This window comes from Lepidochelys kempii, chromosome 6, assembly GCF_965140285.1.
Source record: "Lepidochelys kempii isolate rLepKem1 chromosome 6, rLepKem1.hap1, whole genome shotgun sequence".
NCBI lineage: Eukaryota > Metazoa > Chordata > Testudines > Cheloniidae > Lepidochelys > Lepidochelys kempii.
The window spans coordinates 127,139,264-127,163,652 of NC_136385.1; the positions used below are offsets into that span (position 1 = coordinate 127,139,264).

Genomic DNA, 24,389 nt, shown 5'->3' on the forward strand with positions numbered 1-24,389 from the left:
CATGTCTGAAGTAGTATGGTTAATAAAACAAAAGTGATGGAGCTGTCCAAGACTCGGACCATGCTGCACACTGTTGGACACTAACTGCTTTACAGTGCAGCAAGCTGGGGAGCTCTGGATGGAACAGTGAACAAAACCAAAGTGGCTTTGGGTTTTTCAGACTTCGTCAATTGGGCTTTGGCCTTGTAACCCAAACCCAGGAGGGTTTGCCTCAGGCTCCTGCTCTCTCCAAACCCTCAAAGCTTTGGAGAGAGCTCCACTTTCAAACAGCCTTAATCTACAAATTATGGGCTTCGACCAAAGCCCATGGAAATGCTCCCAAGGACTTCAATGGATCAGACCCCCTATGCAGCTGGAGCCAGACCCTAGCTGCAGTCAATTAAGAGCTGCAATAAGTGTTTGGTGCATACATTTGAAGCTCACATCACCCATCACAGATTGGCCTTTAGAAAAGGTAAGCGCCATAAACTGTTAATGCAAAATGATGAGTGAGGTTTTCTGCACACCAGTCAGGAAATTCAAAGTCTTGGTTCCCACAGCAACCATCACCTGGTTCCCCTGGGTATATAGAGTATTTGCATTAATAGTCATATTTTTATATAAAGCCAGGCAAGTTAACAGCATATGAAGCAACACAAGGCCCCGGTTACGGCTGGCGTGGGAACCGTAACACTGTATTTACTGATGCTTTGCTCACCACAATGTTGCACAAACTTAACTTTCCTCCCACGTTGAGTATTACGTTTCTTGGTCTTAAATAAAAGACCATTTTGGCTGGCAGACCACAGATTCTGGCTGGAGCTGTCTTGACCGACTTGAACCCCAATCATTGTTGCTTTAGTACAGCCACAGAGCACTTGCCTGTGAAGCAGTAGTTCCCCCTCGGACTTCTGCCAGTGAATTAGATTTGTACGTACAGCTGCTGCTGCAAGATGGCCAATTTAAGGGGCATCCCATGCCCTGTGCGTTGCCCTTAGGAGGGAAGCAATTGTGTATTTAAGCTGTCAGGCCTGGCTCTCCGCGGAGGTGACAGGGATAGATTTCAAACATCCAGATTCTCAGGGCCCCCCCCCCCCTCAGTCACAGGTTCTACACCCAAAGCGATGCATGCTCATTAGATCTGGCCACAGCATTCACTGGTGACATCTCACCGTTTCCCTAGGACTACTCCAGCTGTTATTGTAGATGGGGACAAGAAGAAACGGACATGAATAAGGAACCAAAAAGAAGAAACAGCAGCAGCTAGAAAAGAGGAAAGGGTCTGAACAACATAAGTAACTCCCAGACGCCTATTGCTACTCCTGCTTCCATCAAAGCTCATGTGAGTTTAAACTTTTACCTGACCTCCTGCTTCCTGCTATAAGTTAGGCTAAGAGCGGAAAGCTGGCCGGCTGTTTGTAAGTGCTGGAATGTTTCCTTCAGTGAGTGGTGCTCCGTCTGCAAAAGTCGAGCTGAAGGCAGGGTGCAAGATGCAGCCGAAATGGAACTGTTCCCCACTCCATTGTAATGCCCCCCCTCCTTGCCAGTGCATCATATTTGTAATCATTTGAAACAGTTACATGAGTGGTGTCAAACTCTTTCAGGGGAGAGGGTCAAATCCCATGTTTAACTATGGCCCATGAGCAGGGGTATCAATTTAGCGCTATATCCTAAATCCCCAGCAGATCTCCCATGGATGTCAATGAGATGCTTGCCCAGAGATCACAGCCTTCCTGTGGCAAATGAAATTTTAGTCTTCATCACCTGGAATTAATTTTTCAAGTTCATGCGATTAGTGCGAGTGAGGAGCTCACAGCCTGAAACACTGGCTTTGAGAGGTATCTTCCAAATCTGGCAGAGAACACCATACCAGTGACATTCAAACAGGAACTTTCTTCACAATGCTGATGATTAAAAATAGTGAGGGTTTTAAAATGAAAGCTTAGATTCCCCAGAATTGGACACAATGCAAGCCACATACAGATATCAAACAGGCCGGGGATCCAGCCCATGGACTAGGTGTATGAGAGTTCTAGCCTACACAGATCCACTCTGTGAAGAAGCCATTCTTTGCCTACATTCAAAGCATTAAAGCACGTCTCCCTCCATTGCTACAATACAAGATCTTGTCCATCTTAGGAGAGCCAGTAGAGGGAGGAGGACTTCAAAATCCGATTTGCCCGCACTTCGGCAAAGCAACACGCTGAAGCAGAAGCCAGTAATGAGAAAACATCTGACGAGGTTTTAGAAAGGGGAGGGGGGGATACATCAAAGCAAGCTTCACCGAACTGATGAGCCAATCAGCAAAAAGTAAAAAGATGAGACAAGTGGAAGCAAGGAAGTGAAAAAGACCCCATAAGAATGTAGCGAAAGAAACAGAAGTAAGAATGAGCATTAGCCATGGCAGGAGAATCGCAGTCGGGCCCGAGGCACCATGTCCGCGTATTGTTTTGGCTTTTTAACCAAGCTCAGGGAATAGCCCTGAAAAACGTTCAAAGTGAGGGTGGCAGCAAGCAGCAGTATCAGAGGGAAAATCCCTCCGATGTGAGGTTGTGTCTGGGGTGGATGGATACAGGCAAGGTAGCCCCGATCCCCTTCCAATCCTCTGGACATTCGCTGCTGTGTCCCACAGACATCAAGGCATTGCACTTCCAGATTTCCCAGCTTTGTGGCTTAGAAACAAAGTGGCCCCCCCCGCATCAGCCTCACCCGCTGACCAACATGCTGCTCTGGAATGGGGAGGGAAGAGCCAGAGCATAGCACACAGGCCCTGCCCCGCTGCACTCATGACTTGGGAGGTGTTGTCTCGGCATCCTTGTGGCGCTCATCTGCCCTCTGAAGAAGAGGAACCCGCTCCCCCAGCCTGTCTCCTTGCTTCAGCGTTTCAACTCCCTTAGTAACAGACGCTCTCCCGAGGGGCGGGGGATGAAAGGGGGCCTGTCTTCTTGAAAACCTTGGACAACCAGCTCCAGGGCCCCGTGTGCGAGGAGACTTCAGGCAACGGTGGCTTTTGCAGCTGTGGAGTCGAGGGCAAAATTTACAATCATTCAGGTCTAATTTTGCGCTCTTCAAAAAAGGCAAAATTCCCACTACCTTCCTTGGGGACTTTCACCTGGGTGGGGCATACAGGATCAGGCCCCAAAACTCTTGAGGGTCTCTCCTAGAGTCCACACAGGTCTACAGGTCTCTCCTGGTGAGAGACTTCAACAGGGATTTAACATCGCACAATCCGCCATCTTGCCAGGGCTAATTACTATGGTAACCACATGTACTGGAGGTGGTTGTCCCTTAAAATGACTCACGGATTTTTAAAAAGAAAAAAAGCTTTGCCTCTGAAACACCGTTTTTAGGCTGAAGACGGCATGCACGCACACACGCGCCTTGCAGGAATACTGTCCCCTCAGTTATCGTGGAACACAGCTGCTGTGATCTTTGGAGACAGAATCGGCTCTGCCTTCCTCTTGGTGTGAGCAGAGAAAAAAAAAACAACCCCTTGTATGCTTCAGCCATCTAAAATAAATCCATGCAAGTCCCAGCACTATAATCCACTAATGGGACTTTGTCAATTGTTTAGAGATAACATACGTGCTTCTGTTGCAAATGGTTTGCAATCTCGTGGCCCTATTTTAAAAGGTAGAACTAAAACAAGCAAGAGAAGCAAGGACATGATATTTGCTAGTGGATTAGAGAATACAATGGAAGGAATTCTAACTTGATGGGGCAGATTCTCCGCCCCAAACAAACTCAGCCAAGTAGAGGGCGAACACAGAAGGAACCTGGTTACAGTTCTCTAACCCTGAGCCAAAGGGCCTAGGCACAAGTTAAAGTTGCAGGTCAGCAGCTCTAACTTATGCCAGTGGAGGATCAGGGCTAGCAGAGTTCCCCTCCCTGCTCCCAAAACCATCCCCTCCTCCCACCCAGTATGAGGAGTGAACGGGGCGCACAAAACTGCTGCACGGACTCTGCCAGCTTTTGGCAAGCAGCGTTCCCCTGCACAGAGCAAATGCTCCACAGGCCATCTCTGGTTGCTTTAAAGCCACTTTCCACTGCTTAGGGCCTCAGCAGTCCTGAGAACCCAGCCCCCAGCATGCAAGGAGCATCCTCCAGGCCACTTGGCTTGGCTTGGCTTATGGTCACACTGGCTCTCACTAGCCTCTTTTCAGCACTGTTCGGTGGAAGCTCAAAGCTCTGTTCACCCGGCACTCAGTCCATTTTACTTGCTTCTAATTCTATCTTCCCCAAGGCTAGAGTCAGCTGTTCTCCAATGCATCTGCCAATTACTGTCCTCTGCTAACAAGAGCCAAGGCTAATTGTCAGCTGTCATCTATGGAAAGCAGATTTCATTGGCAAATTAGGAAATACGGAGCAGAAATCATGAATCATTCATCTAGACACACACTATGGAAAGCTCTGCTGATCTTAAGTTACTGCAGGACCAAGTATGATTTAGAGCTTGCCAGAAAACAAACCAACCCTTTTCTTCTCTCACAGCCTAACATCATCACCTTTCAAAACGAGAGCAGAACGTCACCTTGGCCTGAATCCAGCCAGAATGGCTAATTCTTCTTCTTCCTCTGCATTACATCTTCCACGTCTTTGAAATCGGCCTTTTCTTGGCAGCTAACTGGCTGATTCCTTCTAGGCAAACAACTCGCAAACAAAAAACCCTGTGGATTCTGCTCACTCTTCATGGTAAGCCAGCTCACTGGCCAGAAGCCAAGCAGATAAAGGTACTGAGCTAGATCCTAAGCTCTGGCCAAGGAGTTCTCGGTGCAGCTGAGGAGAGGGTTTGCACAAGCAGGGGTTGCCCTTCACCAGGCCAGTCCCTGGCTATGGGTTAGGCTACTCTAACCTGCACCAGTGGGCGGGGACCCCAAGGAGTGGTTATGATGGCTAGGGATCACTGGAGTGAAGGGGAGGCCTGACCGCCCCTCTATCTTCTGAGCACACATCCTAGGTTAGCAGCTGAGTGGGCAGAGTGGTTGGCCTAAGAGCAGATATGGTGACCCTACAGTACCCCAGGTTCCCCCACCAGGGGAGAGATTTGCCAGATTTTGGCCACATTGCGGTGGCATGGGCATGTAAGCGAGGGCAGAATCTGACTCATCATCCAGAAGAGGTTAAGATGGTATTGGCTCCTCGCATAGTCACTCACACACCCAGAGGTAGTGCCGTGCCACCAGGAAATGCACACACCGAAGTATTCAACAACAGGGAGGAAACTAGGTTTATAACTTTCCCTGAAATCAAAATCCAGTTGCGAGCCAATTTCTCAAAGGCCAGCATGAGAAATAGATGACTAGAGAAGGCACCAAGATGGATGCTTGGGCACTGGCTGAGCCCATCTGAAGTTAGCTACTTCGGTTGAATGGGAAGCCAAGGCAGCTCCCAAGGTTTCCTTTAACGTATGTCTCTGCAGACTGCCTGAGACAGAGCAGCACTTTAAGTGCAGCCCTGTCTGGTCTGAACTGTGTTTTACAGTCGCTTTCTAATGGGACAGAGGTTTTCATTAACCAGGACTGACCCCTCCCTGGAGCTTCCAGCTGGCACGGGGCGGAGGCTCCCAGACTCCCTGAACTTGGAACACGCACCCTGCAGCGGCAGCCCACTAGGGCAGTGCTTGCTCATGCCAAGATTTCAGGTGAGCCGATTTCTGCTGCTTGTTCTGCGTCTGGAGAGCTAGTCTCAATATGTTCCGAATAAACTGCTGGCCCCGGTGAGACTGGGGAGTAAGAGCTGTGCCAGCGGGATTCCCTAGAGGTACCACACCAGACTCACTAGGGTATGGAAACAACCTCACTGCTGCACCTGCTCTCCCACATTTCAAGATTAGTTCCCAAGCTGCAGGCAACAAAATCCAAGACACTTTTTTTTGGGGGGGGGGGGGCAGGAGGGGATCCTCAATTCTGTACTGCTTATAGTCCCAGATATTTTCTGGTTGAACTCGCTCTGTTCATCACTCCTGCTCAAGATATATACCATACCACCTTCCATAGGGGGGAGGGATAGCTCAGTGGTTTGAGCATTGTCCTGCTAAATCCAGGGTTGTGAGTTCAATCCTTGAGGGGCCATTTAGGGATCTGGGGCAAAAATTGAGGATTGGTCCTGCTTTGAGCAGGGGGTTGGACTAGATGACCTCCTGAGGTCCCTTCCAACCCTGATATTCCATGATCCTATGATAGGATTGCCACTGGGTGTACAGCACCTACACTGCCCCCAAAGGAGTAGGGAAAAGGCTTCCCAAACAAAGAGACAGGACCACAAATATTTCTCACCTCCTGTGCATTGCCTGAAGACACATCCCCATCACATAGGGGGAGGCTGAGTTGGCAGATATGGGAAATTAAATACACCATTGACGACCAAAAGCAGAAGGTACACACTGCAACTCCCACAAGTAAAGTGGACACTCCCTCCTTTAACACTCAGTCACAAGGATAACTGGGATGGAAAAGCACAGCGGCACGAAGCATGCCTTGGAGAGAAGCAGTCCAGCAAGAAACTCACAGTGCTAGCCAAGTCGTTCCTGAATGCTGCTTAGAAACCTTCCTCATGCAGCATTTAAAAGCAATTAGCAGCTCCAGAAAAGAAAATGGATCATTCTGTATCCAGTTCAAATCCTTCTCCAAGACTGTGCACAGCCTGGCTCCTCCCTAACTCTCCAGCCCGGTTTCCCACTATCCCCCCACCCATGCACTACAATTGCCAACTCCTCCCGCATTCTGAATGCCCTCCTTCCACTCCCACGCGATGTGGATGCACCATATTCCAGGACGCTCCTTATACCCAGAACGCCCTCCCTAAATCAGGGCACCCTGCCTGCCCTTTCTTCCATCCCCTCCTTGCCTAAAGCAAAAACAGAAAATGCATCTGTGCAAGGGAAAAAATATATTAAAGAACCAACAGGACATGGGATCCCATGACCTGATTCCCCATTCTGGAAACACTCATTGGTTCCACACTTGTTTCTGATAGGCTCCTGGTACAGTAACTAATACTGTAATGAGAAGAAAAAATATGTTTAGTATGTAGACATGACTCCTTATGTAGTTTGCAGTGTTGTTGTAGCCATGTTTGTTCCAGGAGATAAGAGATACAACGTGGGTGAGGTAATCTTTTATTGGACCAACTTCTGTTGGTGAAAGAGAGAAGCTTTCAAGCTGACACAGAGCTCTTCTTAAGGCCAGCTTTAAAAGGGGGGGGGGAGGGGAAGTTTATTTTCTGGGGAAAACATAACAAAAGCAAAACAAAAAAACTAATATATTTTGGTCCCTTCTTGGTTCCGGGCAGGGTGGTGGGGAGGAATCTCATCCAAACAGTACTATGACTGAGGCAGAATAGATCAGCAGCCTAGTGGTACTGATTTATGTCCATATTCATGGTGAACAATGGGGTAGGGAACGGACGGTACCAACTGCAATGCTATAATCAAAAGATTTGTGGTGTATTAGAAAAGACCTATTATAATCCTCTGAATAAGTGCTTCAACAGCACATGGGGCCTGCATTCAGAGCACTGCCTTAAATTAAACTGATCAAGAATCTCCGCGTGGCTCTTTTACAGCATTAGAGACAGGCTTTTGCACTGAGTGCTTCTAACACACCACATCTACTCAGTAGATGCAGGCAATTTAAAAAACACAAGCGCTTCACCCTAGTGCTTTCTATGGGATAATTAATGGAGTCTCATTTCAGTTCATCCACTGGCCATATGGCAGAAAAGAGGATTAAAAATTTCAGTCTCAAAATGTATTCAGTGAAATCCAGTTAATACAGCCAAACTATAAGCAAAAAAAAAACAAAAAAACCCCAAAACAACCAAAAATAAAACCCATTATTGCACTGGACATATCATGCTGCCAGTATACATGGAAACCTTTTCCCTTATACAGCATAGAAATACAGGTTAATCTTCTGGTCCAAGCTATCTGACAATTCAGAGGTTTGTTTACTGGGCAGAGAACTACAAGCTGTGCTTCGGTGTTGTCTTAGGGAGAGCAGTGGGAGGATCCTGATTGGGAGTTGGCCAGAAAAATCAGTTTTATGCCAGTCTATGGTTCCTTAAATAAAATATGGAAACAATAAACTGAATTTTAAATTACTACAGTGAGCTAAATACAACAAGTATCACAGTATGAAAATTACTTCTGTCCTACAAGTTAACCTTTTAGTTGATTATTCTCTAACTTTAATAATATCTTGGGGGTGGTGTGAGAGAGATGGGGATTTTTGTATACACATAAAGCCGTTTTCAATCAAGGTAGCAAGAAAGACTTACATTTCAAGTGATTCTCCTCCATCAAGTCCCTTATTTGAAAACAAACCCAGGGAATTAAGTTTCCCAAGTTCGTTTCCACCTGCATCTGTATATCATTTATATAGTTTTGCATATATTTCTAACAGCAATGTAGACAAAATACTCCTCTGCCATGGTTACTCCTCATTAAACAGTTACAGATCACCAGTATTTCCTGTTAAATCCCAGTAATAAAAATAATAATCTGAACTCAAATCCTTTGTACAGATGCTCCTTTGTGCTTTGTCCAAATGCTTCTGTATGAGGAGGTGGAGTAAGGGTGTGGATAATACTTTGGTATTCCATCTTTGGTATAAAATGATAACTTTAAGGGGTGGAAAGATTCTAATCCAAAGAGACTGGGAATTAGACATTTATGTATGATTGAAATGCTGGAGTTTGGTTATATACTGACTATTTCGGGGAGGAAGGTTGATTTCAGTTAAATGAAAATTCCTCCCCTCCCCTTCCCTTCCCCAAACAAATAAATAAATGGAACACTAGACCTTATTCATCCATGAAAAAGCTTTTCCTACAATGGTAAATCAATTGATTAACTGAGGATCAAAAATTCTAAATTAAATCTTTGTTGAGGAGACTGGACTCTTTGTAAAAGGTCCCATTTTTATGGACAGTCTAATCCCCAATCTGTTTTTCCATGCAAAATTTTTACAATCTGAATTCCCAAAACAGTCCCTTCCCTGTATTCCGATTTGTGAATGGCACTGCAAAGGGGAGTAGGAGACACTGATATTTTAAAATTAAAACGGACTTATAGGATCTCTCCAGGGGAAAGCATTCTGCACCTTGTTTATTGGCCACCATTCTGCTAAGAGACCAGCAATCTGCACTTCCACTTTTTGGTGCTCCATCTCACCATCATCAGGTTGAATGCCACGGCCCATTTTGTCGAGAAAGCTGAAGTGAACACTTTGGAAATGCTTCCTAAAGCGGAGCATTTCCAGCTGAAACGAACGCACGGTTACGGGTTCGAACGAATCCGTTTCTTCCTTTGCTTTAGAGTAAACAACTTCAAATATACCTAACACCTCCCAGAGGAGCGTGGGCGGTTTCCCTGGCTATCTGAGCAGGGTATGCATGTCTAGCGGCCACTTTCCTGCGACCCTCAGTCCCTACGACCAGACCGTTTGCAAACGGCAGCCACGCAAGGCGGATCTCTGGAGCCCAGTTGCACCTATGGCTGTCAAGCAAAGCAATTTCCGCGCACGCTTTTACCCGTGATGATTGCAATTCACATCCTCCAGCGGCAGCCTCACTCCACAACCATGTAGCGTGTGTGAGCAGGCGGGTTTAAACGAGCGACCGTACCAAGCCCCCGCGCCGGCTCACGGGGAGCGATGCACACGCGCCGCCCGGCTCCGGCTCCGGCTCGCGGGGAACTGGGTGGAAACAGCGTCGCGCCGCTTGCCTGCCCCGGTGTAAATGGGTCGGTTTAACAAAAGGACCCGGCGGCTGAGACTCGCCCAGCCCGCCCCCGTCGCTAGCCAGCCGGGGCCGGAGCTGAACGGAGCCGCCCTGAGATCGGTGCTTTTACCTTCTAGCGCCCTTCGCGGCTCGCCCGAGGGGGAACAGCTGGAGCTCGCCTTCTCCGGCAGGGGCGGCGGGCTCAGCGGCGTCCCCACCCAGCCTTGTCTGCGATCATCCTCCCGGGGGCAGGAAGCAGCGCGGCTCCGACTTCCTCCTCCCCGCCGCTGGCTCCGCGCTCGCCCCGCGCCCGCTGCGGCCCCCGCCCCGGCCCGGCCCCGCGCAGCCGCCTCCGCCCACGGGCCGCCCGCCAGACCGCCAGACCGACCGCCCGCGGGCCCCCAGGCGGCCGGTGCCCGCAGCTCCGGACCCCGCAGAGCCGGCGCGCCCCGCTGCCCCCCCGGCCCCCTCCACCCCACGGATATCCCCCCCCGCCACACGCCGCCACCCCCTCCTCTGCCCCACGGATATCCCCCCCCGCCACACGCCGCCACCCCCTCCTCTGCCCCACGGATATCCCCCCCGCCGCACCCCTCCACACGCCGCCACCCCCTCCTCTGCCCCACGGATATCCCCCCCCGCCACACGCCGCCACCTCCTCCTCTGCCCCACGGATATCCCCCCCGCCGCACCCCTCCACACGCCGCCACCCCCTCCTCTGCCCCACGGATATCCCCCCCCGCCACACGCCGCCACCCCCTCCTCTGCCCCACGGATATCCCCCCCGCCGCACCCCTCCACACGCCGCCACCCCCTCCTCTGCCCCACGGATATCCCCCCCCGCCACACGCCGCCACCTCCTCCTCTGCCCCACGGATATCCCCCCCGCCGCACCCCTCCACACGCCGCCACCCCCTCCTCTGCCCCACGGATATCCCCCCCCCGCCACACGCCGCCACCCCCTCCTCTGCCCCACGGATATCCCCCCCGCCACACCCCTCCACACGCCGCCACCCCCTCCTCTGCCCCACGGATATCCCCCCCGCCACACCCCTCCACACACCGCCACCCCCCCCGCCCCACGGATATCCCCCCCGCCACACCCCTCCACACACCGCCACCCCCCCGCCCCACCGATATCCCCCCCCGCCACACGCCGCCACCCCCTCCTCTGCCCCACGGATATCCCCCCCCGCCGCACCCCGCCACACCCTCCTCTGCCCCACGGATATCCCCCCCGCCGCACCCCTCCACACGCCGCCACCCCCTCCTCTGCCCCACGGATATCCCCCCCCGCCACACGCCGCCACCCCCTCCTCTGCCCCACGGATATCCCCCCCGCCGCACCCCTCCACACGCCGCCACCCCCTCCTCTGCCCCACGGATATCCCCCCCCGCCACACGCCGCCACCCCCTCCTCTGCCCCACGGATATCCCCCCCCGCCGCACCCCGCCACACGCCGCCACCCCCTCCTCTGCCCCACGGATATCCCCCCCCGCCGCACCCCTCCACACACCGCCACCCCCCCGCCCCACGGATATCCCCCCCCGCCACACGCCGCCACCCCCTCCTCTGCCCCACGGATATCCCCCCCCGCCACACGCCGCCACCCCCTCCTCTGCCCCACGGATATCCCCCCCCGCCGCACCCCTCCACACGCCGCCACCCCCTCCTCTGCCCCACGGATATCCCCCCCCCGCCACACGCCGCCACCCCCCTCCTCTGCCCCACGGATATCCCCCCCGCCGCACCCCTCCACACACCGCCACCCCCTCCTCTGCCCCACGGATATCCCCCCCCCGCCGCACCCCTCCACACACCGCCACCCCCCCGCCCCACGGATATCCCCCCCCGCCACACACCGCCACCCCCTCCTCTGCCCCACGGATATCCCCCCCCGCCACACACCGCCACCCCCCTCCTCTGCCCCACGGATATCCCCCCCCCGCCACACCCCTCCACACACCGCCACCCCCCCGGCCCCGGCCGCACCCCTCTGCCCCCCCCGGCCCCGGCCGAACCCCTCCACACACTCCTCTGACCGACGGATATCCCCCCCGCCGCACCCCTCCACACACCGCCACCCCCCCGCCCCACGGATATCCCCCCCGCCGCACCCCTCCACACACCGCCACTCCCCCGCCCCACGGATATCCCCCACCGCCGCACCCCTCCACACGCCGCCACCCCCTCCTCTGCCCCACGGATATCCCCCCCCGCCGCACCCCTCCACACACCGCCACCCCCCCCGCCCCACGGATATCCCCCCCGCCACACCCCTCCACACGCCGCCACCCCCTCCTCTGCCCCACGGATATCCCCCCCGCCACACCCCTCCACACACCGCCACCCCCCCGCCCCACGGATATCCCCCCCGCCACACCCCTCCACACACCGCCACCCCCCCGCCCCACCGATATCCCCCCCCGCCGCACCCCTCCACACACCGCCACCCTCCCGGCCCCGGCCGCACCCCTCCACACGCCGCCACCCCCTCCTCTGCCCCACGGATATCCCCCCCCGCCGCACCCCTCCACACACCGCCACCCTCCCGCCCCACGGATATCCCCCCCCGCTGCACCCCTCCACACACCGCCACCCCTCCGTCCCCGACCGCCCCCCTCCACACACTCCTCTGACCCACGGATATCCCCCCCCGCCACACCCCTCCACACACTGCCACCCCCCCGCCCCACGGATATCCCCCCCCGCCACACCCCTCCACACACTGCCACCCCCCCGCCGCACCCCTCCACACACTGCCACCCCCCCCGCCCCACGGATATCCCCCCCCGCCGCACTCCCTCCACACACTACTGCCACCCCCCTCTGCCCCACGGATATCCCCGCCCGCACCCCCTCCACACACTGCCACGCCCCCTACGGATATCCCCCCCCACCCCGGCCCCATGGATATCTCCCCCCAGCCGCAACCCCTACACACACTGCCATCCCCCTGCTGCCCCACTGATATCCCCCTGGCCGCACCCCCTGCAAACACTGCCTCCTGCTGCCCCATGGATATCCCCCAGCCTCACCCCCTACACACACTTCCACCCCCCCACTGCGCCCCCGTATCCCCCAGCTGTCCCTACACACACTCCCCCTCTGCCTCATCCCCTACACACACTGTCCCCGTATCCCCTAGCCTGACCCGCAACACACTCTGCCCCACTGATATCCCCCCCAGGCCAGCCTGTCCCCCCATATCCCCCGGCTGCCGCTACACACACTGCCCGCCAGCATCCCGCAGCCTGACCCCCAACACACACTGCACCCTGTATCCCCCAGCCTGACCCCCAACACTCTGCCCCTCTGATATCCCCCCCCAGGCCGGTCTGACCCCTACACACACTGTCCCTCCCCCACGGATATCCCTCTGGCCTGACCCCCTACACACACTGCCCCCACCTCCATCTCCTCCCCATCCCGTACCCACCCTACCACTCCCAGCTTATGCTGGCCCTCCCCACACACTACTACCCCCCACGCTGACCCCCCCACTTCCCCACCTGCTGGTCTCCCCTCTACACACACACTGCTACCCGGCACCCCCCCCCGGACTGATTCCCCTATACACACTGCTACCCGGCACCCCCCCCCGGACTGATTCCCCTATACACACTGCTACCCGGCACCCCCCCCGGACTGATTCCCCTATACACACTGCTACCCGGCACCCCCCCCCGGACTGATTCCCCTATACACACTGCTATCCGGCACCCCCCCCCGGACTGATTCCCCTATACACACTGCTACCCGGCACCCCCCCCCGGACTGATTCCCCTATACACACTGCTACCCGGCACCCCCCCCGGACTGATTCCCCTATACACACTGCTACCCGGCACCCCCCCCCCGGACTGATTCCCCTATACACACTGCTATCCGGCACCCCCCCCCGGACTGATTCCCCTATACACACTGCTATCCGGCACCCCCCCCCGGACTGATTCCCCTATACACACTGCTACCCGGCACCCCCCCCGGACTGATTCCCCTATACACACTGCTACCCGGCACCCCCCCCCCGGACTGATTCCCCTATACACACTGCTATCCGGCACCCCCCCCCGGACTGATTCCCCTATACACACTGCTATCCGGCACCCCCCCCCGGACTGATTCCCCTATACACACTGCTACCCGGCACCCCCCGCCCCGGACTGATTCCCCTATACACACTGCTACCCGGCACCCCCCCCCGGACTGATTCCCCTATACACACTGCTACCCGGCACCCCCCCCCCCCGGACTGATTCCCCTATACACACTGCTACCCGGCACCCCCCCCCCCGGACTGATTCCCCTATACACACTGCTACCCGGCACCCCCCCCCGGACTGATTCCCCTATACACACTGCTACCCGGCACCCCCCCCCGGACTGATTCCCCTATACACACTGCTACCCGGCACCCCCCCCCCCCCGGACTGATTCCCCTATACACACTGCTACCCGGCACCCCCCCCCCGGACTGATTCCCCTATACACACTGCTACCCCCTCTGCTATTCCCCACCCCCTTCTACACACACTGCTTTCCCCCCCCCATTTGGTAGCCTGACCCCCCTACACACTACTATCTCCCCCACCTCTCGGGCCTGACCTCCCCAAACATACTGCAGCCCCGCTCCCCTGCCTCCCTATCCCTCCCCCCCCCCCCCATACACACTGTCAGCCTGCTCCACCAGTCCCCACCCCCTTCACAGGGCTGGCCCTGACCCACCACCATGCTGCCTGTAGGAGCTAATCAAAGTGTTTTGCTTCTAAGCAAACCTTTCCAAAGGGAGCAGTGACTCCTCTGGGGCGAGGTAACTGCAGGCCGGGCAGGTTTGTCCCCATCTCCCTCTCCCCTAGCATTGCTGAGCTGGAATAGAACCCAGATCTTCTCAGCCCCCCAGTCCAGGGCACCGTCCACTTAGCTGCACTGCCTTGGGCGGTGACACTACATCTGTAAGGAGGCTATTTAAATATTTGGTCCCTCCTATTTTCTTTGATGTTGTAAGAACAAATATAACTCCGTTTCTAGTCATTTAATCTAAAGTGTCCTGTAACAAGTCTGAAAGCTCTAAAGGGGAACATGTGGGAAGAAATCTACCATAGGGAAGCACTGAGGTAGGGTTTATTGCTGGGTTTTTGGTTTTTTTTTTTTTTTAAGATGGCTTCCTTTTTTGCCCCCAGTATTTGCACCCAAAAATAACCAGACACAATTTAGCTCATTTAGCTGTCAGCACCTGATTAGAGACTTTTAAATATCTGATTTGTAGGTGTAAATAGCCCAAATTGTACACCAGGATAATTATTTGCACCTGCAAAATTACAGGCACAGAGAGCAAAAGAAGTCTACAGTTGTTCTTTGCAGGAAACTATACACACTGAAGATGGAATGAAATGCTTTATAGATGTAAAACGTTTAGATTTTTGCAGGTTTGGCAAGTTCAAAATGCTAGTCTGAGCTGCTAAATACCAGCTCACCCAGGGGATCGGGTGGGTCCAAGTGTGGGTGGCCAGCCTGACCCTCTGCCAGTGCAGCAAGGTCCACACTGCTGGTTTTATTGAGTTAGCTTGAGCCCCGTTAGTGCGAGTCTGACTACCCAGGCTGGGCAGCTCGCTCCCTGCTGCAGTGTAGACATGCCCCTGGGGGCTGTGAAGCAAGAATCTCCGTGGAATCAGGTGGCATTTTACATGATGCTGCTTTATTAAAATTCTTAATGAAAGCTGTAATATTTTAATGGGCTCATTGTCTGGCTTGGCTCAAGCAGCTTAACGGAGCTGATTGTGTTTCTGACTAGCAGAAAAGATTGCAAAGAGAAGGAATGATATGAGGGATTTGAAATCTTCAATCTACTGAAAAGTATCATGAATCCTCTCTAAACCAGGGGTACTGGCCCCGAAGAATGTGGGAGACCACAGAGCTTTTAGCAAGAACCAGAGCTCTTTGAGTCAGAGACTCCTTTTATATGAATGTAAAAGTATATGGCCATACTGAGTCAAACCAATTGTCCATCTAGCCCAATATCCTGTCTTCCGACAATAGCCAATGCCAGATGCTTCAGAGGGAATGAACTGAACATGGCAATTATCCATCCCGTCCCAACTTCTGGCAATCAGAGGTTTAGGGGCACCCAGAGAATGGGGGTTGCATCCTTGACCATCTTGGCTAATTGATTAATCTATCCCAGTTATAACTTTGGCCTTCACAGTGTCCCCTGGCAATGAGTTCCACAGGTTGACTGTGTGAAAAAAAATACTTCCTTTTGTTTATTTTAAACCTGCTGCCTATTAATTTCTGTGGCTGACCCATGGTTTTTGTGTTACGTGAAAGGGTAAACAACACTTCCTTGTTCACTTTCTCCCCCCTGCCCATTCATGATTGTATAGACCTCGGTCATATCCCTCCTTAGTCCTCTCTTCTAAGCTGACCAGTCCTGGTCTTTTTAATCACTCCTCATCTGGAAGCTGCTCCATCTCCCTGATCAAGTGCATAGTGCTTAGCACAACGGAGTCCTGGTCGGGACCTCTAGGTGTTCTGGCAACACCCATCCATAATGATAATACGCATTTTACAAGAGACACCCTTTATTAGCAGGATAAAGAGACAGCAATGTTCAGAAGTGGTCACTGGTTTGGGGGGGGGGCGCGCCTCATTTGGGACACTTTGAGCCTGATTTTCAGAGGCGCTCTGAGAGCCGTGAGGACTGTTTAGCTGCATGAAATCATTTGGAGAGATGTTTACTAATAAGGGGACTTTCTAAGCCTGGATGCATGGGTGGACCCATGACCAGTATCCTGTATCACCCTTAAGCTTGAGCCTGGGTCTCTGAGGACACGCAGCAATGTCTCCCACCGGGATCAGAGCCTACCTCTGTAACCAAGCTAATGGCTTCAGTTTATACACACTCAGAATAGCCCAGTGTAATGCGCTGGTTTATTGCATGTCTATCACGCGTGGCTACCTACTGTGGCTACATCAACCTCCTGCTTACTCACAGCTAACAATCGCTCCTTGATCATAAGTAGCAGGGCCCTGGGCCGTTTGGTACAGCAGATCACAAATGCGATCCTTGTTGACAGCCGGTATGCATGCACGCAGCCACAGCTTGCTACACAGGATCACCCGCGGAGACGTCCTTCTAGTTAGCGTCTTTTAGTTGACTTGTGATGAACATCATGTATCATTTAGTAATTGTTAGTACAACACACCTATCTAAAGCATCCTTCTCAGACCTATGCCACAGAGCTGTCAGACTACATCTATCCACCTTATGTACAATCTTAATGAAATAATGGCAACATTTAGCTTTTCTGATAGAGCTTTTCCCTCACAGACCTTAAAGCACTTTACAAGCTTAATGGAAGAAGGCTCATAAAGCCTCACGGAAGTGGGTGAGCGTAATCATCCCACTCTTACAGATGGGGACATGATGGTCCAGGGATGTTAAATAGTGTGCACAAAGGAATACAAGGGGCAGAGACAGGAATTGAACCCTGGTCTACTCCCACTCCATCTCCTTAACCACAAGACTTTCCTTTCATGATTTCTGGAAATTCTCACCGACCAGCAAACAGACATCTCATACGAGCACAGATCTGAATAAAGAACAAGTAGCAATGTGGCAGGGGACTGATTTTGTAGTTGGTCTAATGGAAAAGTTCTGACGTTTTTCAACGCTCACAGGACCATATCCTCCAACTGTGGGGAAAATCATTGTCGTGCCATTGAAGTCAATGGTGGTATGAAAAGTTACACCATTGTTTTTATTCTCTATCTGCTGCACTGCCGGGGTTACACACATGGCTGCTGTGACTTTTGCATCCTGTGCCTTTGCCTGAGCATGGACCGGAAACAGGCCCCTTTTCAATTAAGTTCGAAACATTGTAATGGAGTATTCGAAATTAGACCATCTGGGCCTGATATTGCATCATGGGTTTAGGAGACAAACCTTTGATGGAGAGCTATCATTTGCAATACCATTGATTAACTCTTGCATAAACACAGGCTACAATCAGCTTGTCTTGCTAGGGCATGTCATAAGAACTTCTGAGCTTCCCCTCCCTTTTGCTTCTTGCATTCATCTAGAATTTCTGTAGATTTCCTGGAAAGGATGCAATGGACTGTGATAACATGGGTTTCCCCTCTAGTTACCAAGGCAACACTGAATGACTGATTTCCTATGGTGCCATGCAAATGCAGTGGATGATGTCGGCCTTTGTGCAACACAAGGCAGGCAGTAATTAAAAAACAAAAAATCCACAAAAAACCTCTCCAACAACCTGTAATCCTATTTCCTCACACCCAAGAGAGGGGAAAAACATTTTCACTGTAAATCTTTTTCTGTCCCAGATGGGGAGTGGAAGTCCTTTTCAATGATCATGAGCCTGCATAGGAGGGGGGGGAGGAAGTGTGTGTGGGGGGAATACCTTTTGCCAGGCATATTGAACAGATGACAGGAGAATTACACAGATGCCTTTTTTTTTGGTGACTAATTCCACCAAACTGGAAGTCTTGAACATCCACTTTACTTATAGCCACAATGTGGCTCTCGTGATTTTTCCTTTCATCTGATCGTGTGGGGCTTCATTTTAATAGCAGTTGAAAGGATTCACAAGTTTTCATTTTTAATTCAGTGCACACGCACACAGCTCATCTGGGTCATAGGTCCTGTACTGCCAACATCTAATGGATACTCTCCCTTAGCCCAGGAGGGAGGGGCTTGTGCTTCTGAAGCCGGAGGAGCTGTACGCCATCCCCAACGTTGCCACGAGGCCTGGTACCAACTGAGAATTTTGTAACTGGATTTGTTACAACATTTAATGGACCGAGCGTGACGACCGTTGCTGGCCATCAGGAGGTCAAAGGATGGCTACATATAACTGCTGCACAGAGGACTTTCATAAACGCTTTCTCAGCGCCCTACTCAACAGCATTCGCAGATGCCAATAATCTAACCGAGGAACAGCACCTCCGATGCCAGAATCCCAGCCAGTCACGAGAGCGGCTTTGAAATCAAACTCTACATTGTCAAATGATCTAAACTTGGGTTGCTTCCCCCCCGCCCCCCACCGTTTTCCTTTGCGCCTCTCCAACCGACTGTATAAAAAAAAAAAAAAACAAACAGCAGGAACGAGGGACTCATGACGTGACTGAAGTCCCACGGACCAGTGTCCCTTCCCACAGCACTTCCCTTCCCCCCTGCGGCACCCCACTCACAGTGGTTGTCCTTGATCAGCGAAGACCCAGAGTTTGGAGGTGCGGCTGCAGCCTCAGCTCTGCCACTGGCTTGCTGCTGCTGTTCTCTCTGCCACCACTGACCGCCGCCTCGGCTACTGCTTGCCACTCACGGCCACGCCTGCAATGCCACGCTCCGAGGCTCCACCCTTTAGCCCACTTCTTAGTGATTCCGCCGGGGAGTGGGGGGACTTCAGCTGCCGCTGCGTCTTCGTGGCAATGCTGGTCCCACACCCGGTCTAAGGCTGAGCCCCTAAACTGGTGAGATTTCAGCTTTAGTCATCGCAGATAACTCTCAATTGAGTCCAACTGGTTCGGTCTTTAAACACCAGGGAGGGTCAAATGGGACTCAGGGACTTGGCTGCACTTCAGTGTAGACGCTACCTGTACTGAGGGGGGGGGTTCTCCCATCAGCACAGGTAATCCCCCTCCCCGACAGGCAGCAGCTAGAAAAACAGAATTCTTCCAGCAACCTAGGGCTGTCTACACCAGGGGTTAGGCTGGCTTAACTGGGACTGGCAAGGTGGGGTGGCATTCAGGACTGTTTATTGGTTTCCATAGATCAGTGACTCTCTTGTGCTCGGAGAGTAAAGTGTCTGTGGCTAAGAAATTCCTTTGCTAAGCCCATGTTCCTGGCTTTACCGCCACATTGTCCCTGAAGGGGTTAACTGGCAAACCAGAGCTCCCACAGCCAGGTGGGCTTTGGGAAAACGCACTAAGCAACAGGAGGCCAGGGAGGGCCCTGGTTCTGGTTCCAGGGTCTAGGCAGCTGGACTGCAGGGTCCCACTGCCCAAGGAGGGTGTCGGACACAGGGGCCACACCTGGGAGTGTGTCTGAGAGATCCAGAGCTACGACCAGTGTTCAACCACTACCCATTGTACCACCCTGGCAACCCCCTTATTCATAGGGTGACCATATTTCCCTATGCTGAATACGGGACACCTGGTAAAATTACTCCTATTCAAGTGAGTTCAACGGCAATCAGAACTATGCGGTACAAACCTTCAAATGAACATTAAGCTGACTGAGCCCCTGTTAAAAAGAAATACTGCCTAGGTTCTTTTTATTTACCTTCTTGGCTTTAGGGTTCACAGGGGGAGGGGTGACAAACACACCCCTACGCCATGCCCCGCCCCCCGCTCACACACACTCCCATACACCTCTCTCACACAGGGGGAGGGGGGTGGGGGTGTGTGACTGAGCAACATGACCCTCCCTTCCCGGTGCTCTCTGCCTTCCAGGATGGACCCACCTCTCCTGGTACCATGTCTTCCCGAGGCAACACATGCAGGGATATGGGTTTGGGTGTGCATGCGCAAGGTCACATGCCCCGTTTCCTCAGATTTCTGCCAGGGTTCACACCAGGATGTGGCCAGCAGCAGCCTTTCGGCACTGTGCGGGAGGGAAAGGGGAGTTGGGGAAGGGAAGACCTGGCCCGTGTCTTAGATTCATAGAAGGGACCATTACGATCAACTAGTCTGACCTCCTGCACAATGCAGGCCACAGAATCTCACCTACCCGCTCCTGCGAAAAACCTCTCAGCTATGTCTGAGCTACTGAACTCCTCAAATCGTGGTTTAAAGACTTCAAGGAGCAGAGAATCCTCCAGCAAGTGACCCGTGCCCCACGCTGCAGAGGAAGGTGAAAAACCTGCAGGGCCTCTTCTAATCTGCCCTGGAGGAAAATTCCTTCCCGACCCCAAATATGGCGATCAGCTAAACCCTGAGCATATGGGCAAGACTCACCAGCCAGATACCCAGGAAAGAATTCTCTGTAGTAACTCAGATCCCACCCCATCTGACATTCCATCACAGGCCATTGGGCCTATTTACCATGAATATTTAAAGATCAATTAATTGCCAAAATAATGTTATCCCATCATACCAGCTCCTCCATAAACTTATCGAGTCTAATCTTAAAGCCAGATAGGTCTTTTGCCCCCACTGCTTCCCTTGGAAGGCTATTCCAAAACTTCACTCCTCTGATGGTTAGAAACCTTTGTCTAATTTCAAGTCTAAACTTCCTGATGGCCAGTTTATATCCATTTGTTCTTGTGTCCACATTGGTACTGAGCTTAAATATTTCCTCTCCCTCTCCAGTATTTATCCCTCTGATATATTTATAGAGAGCAATCATATCTCCCCTCAACCTTCTTTTAGTTAGGCTAAACAAGCCAAGCTCCTTGAGTCTCCTTTCATAAGGCAGGTTTTCCATTCCTCGGATCATCCTAGTAGCCCTTCTCTGTACCTGTTCCAGTTTGAATTCATCCTTCTTAAAGATGGGAGACCAGAACTGCATACAGCATTCCAGGTGAGGTCTCACCAGTGCCTTGTATAATGGTACTAAAACCTGCTTATCCCTACTGGAAATACCTTGCCTGATGCATCCCAAGACCACATTAGCTTTTTTCACGGCTATATCACATTGGCGGCTCATAGTCATCCTTTTCTTTTTGGGTCATCCTATGATCAACCAAGACTCCAAGGTCCTTTTCCTCCTCCGTTACTTCTAATTGATGCGTCCCCAGCTTATAACTAAAATTCCTGTTATTAATCCCTACATGCATGACCTTGCACTTCTCACTATTAAATTTCATCCTATTACTATTACTCCAGATTACAAGGTCATCCAAATCTTCCTGTAGGATATCCCAGTCTCTCTCTAAACTGGCAATACCTCCCAGCTTTGTATCATCTGCAAACTTTATTAGCACACTCCCACCTTTTGTGCCGAGGTCAGTAATAAAAAGATTAAATAAGATTGGTCCCAAAACCGATCCTTGAGGAACTCCACTGGTAACCTCCCTCCAGCCTGACAGTTCACCTTTCAGTAGGACCCCTTGTAGTCTCCCCTTTAACCAATTCCTTATCCACCTTTCAATTTTCATATTGATCCCGATCTTTTCCAATTTAACTAATAATTCCCCATGTGGCATGGTATCAAACGCCTTACTGAAATCTAGGTACATTAGATCCACTGCATTTCCTTTGTCTAAAAAAATCTGTTAATTTCTCAAAGAAGGAGATCAGGTTGGTTTGGCACGATCTACCTTTTGTAAAACCATGTTGTATTTTGTCCCATTTACCATTGACCTCAATGTCCTTAACTACTTTCTCCTTCAATTTTTTTTCCCCCAAGACCTTGCATACTACAGATGTCAAACTAACAGGCCTGTAGTTACCTGGATCACTTTTTTCCCCTCCTTTCTTAAAAATAGGAACTATGTTAGCAATTCTCCAATCATACGGTGCAACCTCTGAGTTTACAGATTCATTAAAAATTCTTGCTAATGGGCTTGCAATTTCATGTGCCAATTCCTTTAATATTCTTGGATGAAGATTATCTGGGCCCCCCGATTTAGTCCCATTAAGCTGTTTGAGTTTCACTGCTACCTCAGATGTGGTAATATCTACCTTCATATCCTCATTCCCATTTGTCATGCTACCATTATCCCTAAGATCCTCTTTAGCCTTATTAAAGACTGAGGCAAAGTATTTGTTTAGATATTGGGCCATGCCTAGATTATCCTTGAGCTCCACTCCATCCTCAGTGTTTAGCGGTCCCACTTCTTCTTTCTCTGTTTTCTACTTATTTATATGGCTATAGAACCTTTTACCAATTGGTTTTAGTTCCCTTTGCAAGCTCCAACTCTACTTGACTTTTAGCCTGTCTCACTTTATCCCTACATGTTCTGACCTCAGTAAGGTAGCTTTCCTTGCTGATCCCTCCCATCTTCCACTCCCTGTATGCTGTCTGCTTTTTCTTAATCACCTCTGAGATGCTTGCTCATCCAGCTTGGTCTACAACTCCTGCCTATGAATTTTTTCCCCTTTCTTGGGATGCAGGCTTCCAATAGCTTCTGCAGCTTTGATTTAAAGTAATCCCAGGCCTCCTCTGCCTTTAGATCCATAAGTTCTTCAGTCCAATCCATTTCCCTAACTAATTTCCTTAATTTTTGAAAGTCAGCCCTTTTGAAATCAAAAACCCTAGTTGCAGATTTATTTATTAATCCTTCCGTTCAGTTTGAACTGAATTAGCTCATGATCACTTGAGCCAAGACTGTCCCCTACAACCATTTCTTCTGAGGTCCTCACTACTCACCAAAACCAAATCTAAAATGGCTTCCCCTCTAGTCGGTTCAGCAACTACTTGCTGAAGGAATCCATCCGCTATCGCATCTAGGAAAATCTGAGCCCTATTATTATTACTAGCACTCGTCCTCCAGTCTATATCTGGGAAGTTAAAGTCTCCCATGATCACGCAGTTTCCATTAGTATTTACTTCATTAAAAACACGAAAGAGGGCTCTCTCCATATCCAGATTAGATCCCGGCGGTCTATAGCACGCCCCGAACACGATCCCAGGGGAGGCTCTAATAGTTTTCTTCCCCAATGTAATTTTTGCCCAGACGGACTCTGTCTGATCCATTTCATCGCTTCTTATTTCTTTACATTCTACCTCATCATTGATAGACAGCGCTACTCCACCGCCTTTGCCTTTATTTCTGTCTTTCCTAAACAGCACAGACCCTTCAACACCCGTAGTCCTGTCACGACGACTGTTCCACCCTGTTTCCGTTCTCCCTAGAATATCCGGTTTCATTTCCTGCACCAGTAGCTCTAGTTCCTCCATTTTGTTACCCAGGCTCCTCGCACTGGGGTACAAACATCTTCATTTTTGCTGTTTGGCCTCGCTCACATTCTGTACCCTACTAGACACAGTCATTCTACAGCCAGTAGAACCTATCAGACTGGTATCCACACTGCCCTTCCTCCTTATATACATTCTCCTACCCAAGACTGTATCCTTTCTTACTTTGTTTTCTTCCCTCTCAAGGCTAAAATCCGGCGTGGAGATTACCTGGACATCCCTCAACCAACCATCTCCCCCAAATTCCTAGTTTAAAGCTCTCTTAATCAGTTGTGCCAGCCTCCATCCTAGAAGTCTATTTCCTTCCCTACTCAGATGAAGTCCATCCCGAGAGATCTGTCCTCTGTCCATGAATGCCTCCCAGTGCCCATACATCCCAAATATCTCCTTATAGCACCATTGTCTAAGCCATCCGTTGATAGTCATAATCTTGTCAACTTTGTTGCCCTTCTCTAGGAACAGCCAGAATCCCACTGAAGATCACCTGAGCCTCGATTTCCTTAAGCGTCTTCCCCAGCCTAGCACAGTCTCCCTGAATACTTTCTAGCGAGAATCTAGCCGTATCATTTGTTCCCATATGAAGGATATTTAGGGGATTCTTTCCCGCTCCCTTTAGGATCCTTTTCAACCTCAGGTCTACATCCCATATCTTAGCACCTGGAAGACAGCACACCCTTCTATTCTCTGGATCAGCTCTGGTTACAGGCCTGTCTATTTTTCTCAGTAAATAGTCCCTGATCACATAGCTTTGCCTTTTCCTGGTGACGGTGCTATTCTCCAGTCTATCCCCTGTTCCCTCTGGCTGCA

At 51.5% G+C, this 24,389-nt stretch overlaps 1 protein-coding gene across 2 annotated transcripts in view; it reads right to left on the bottom strand.

Moving 5' to 3' along the window:
• The window catches only part of GNG2 (G protein subunit gamma 2), a 94,957-nt gene extending 84,924 nt beyond the window's left edge, over positions 1 to 10,033 (bottom strand). Inside the window, exon 1 of one of the 2 annotated variants that reach the window (XM_073350143.2) lies at positions 9,830 to 10,033. The gene's annotated coding sequence lies outside the window, so the exon portion shown is untranslated. Of the gene's footprint in view, positions 1 to 9,510; positions 9,806 to 9,829 lie in introns of those variants that run through there. The other variant, XM_073350144.2, reaches the window with a different exon arrangement.
• Between the last annotated feature and the right edge of the window lie 14,356 nt (positions 10,034 to 24,389).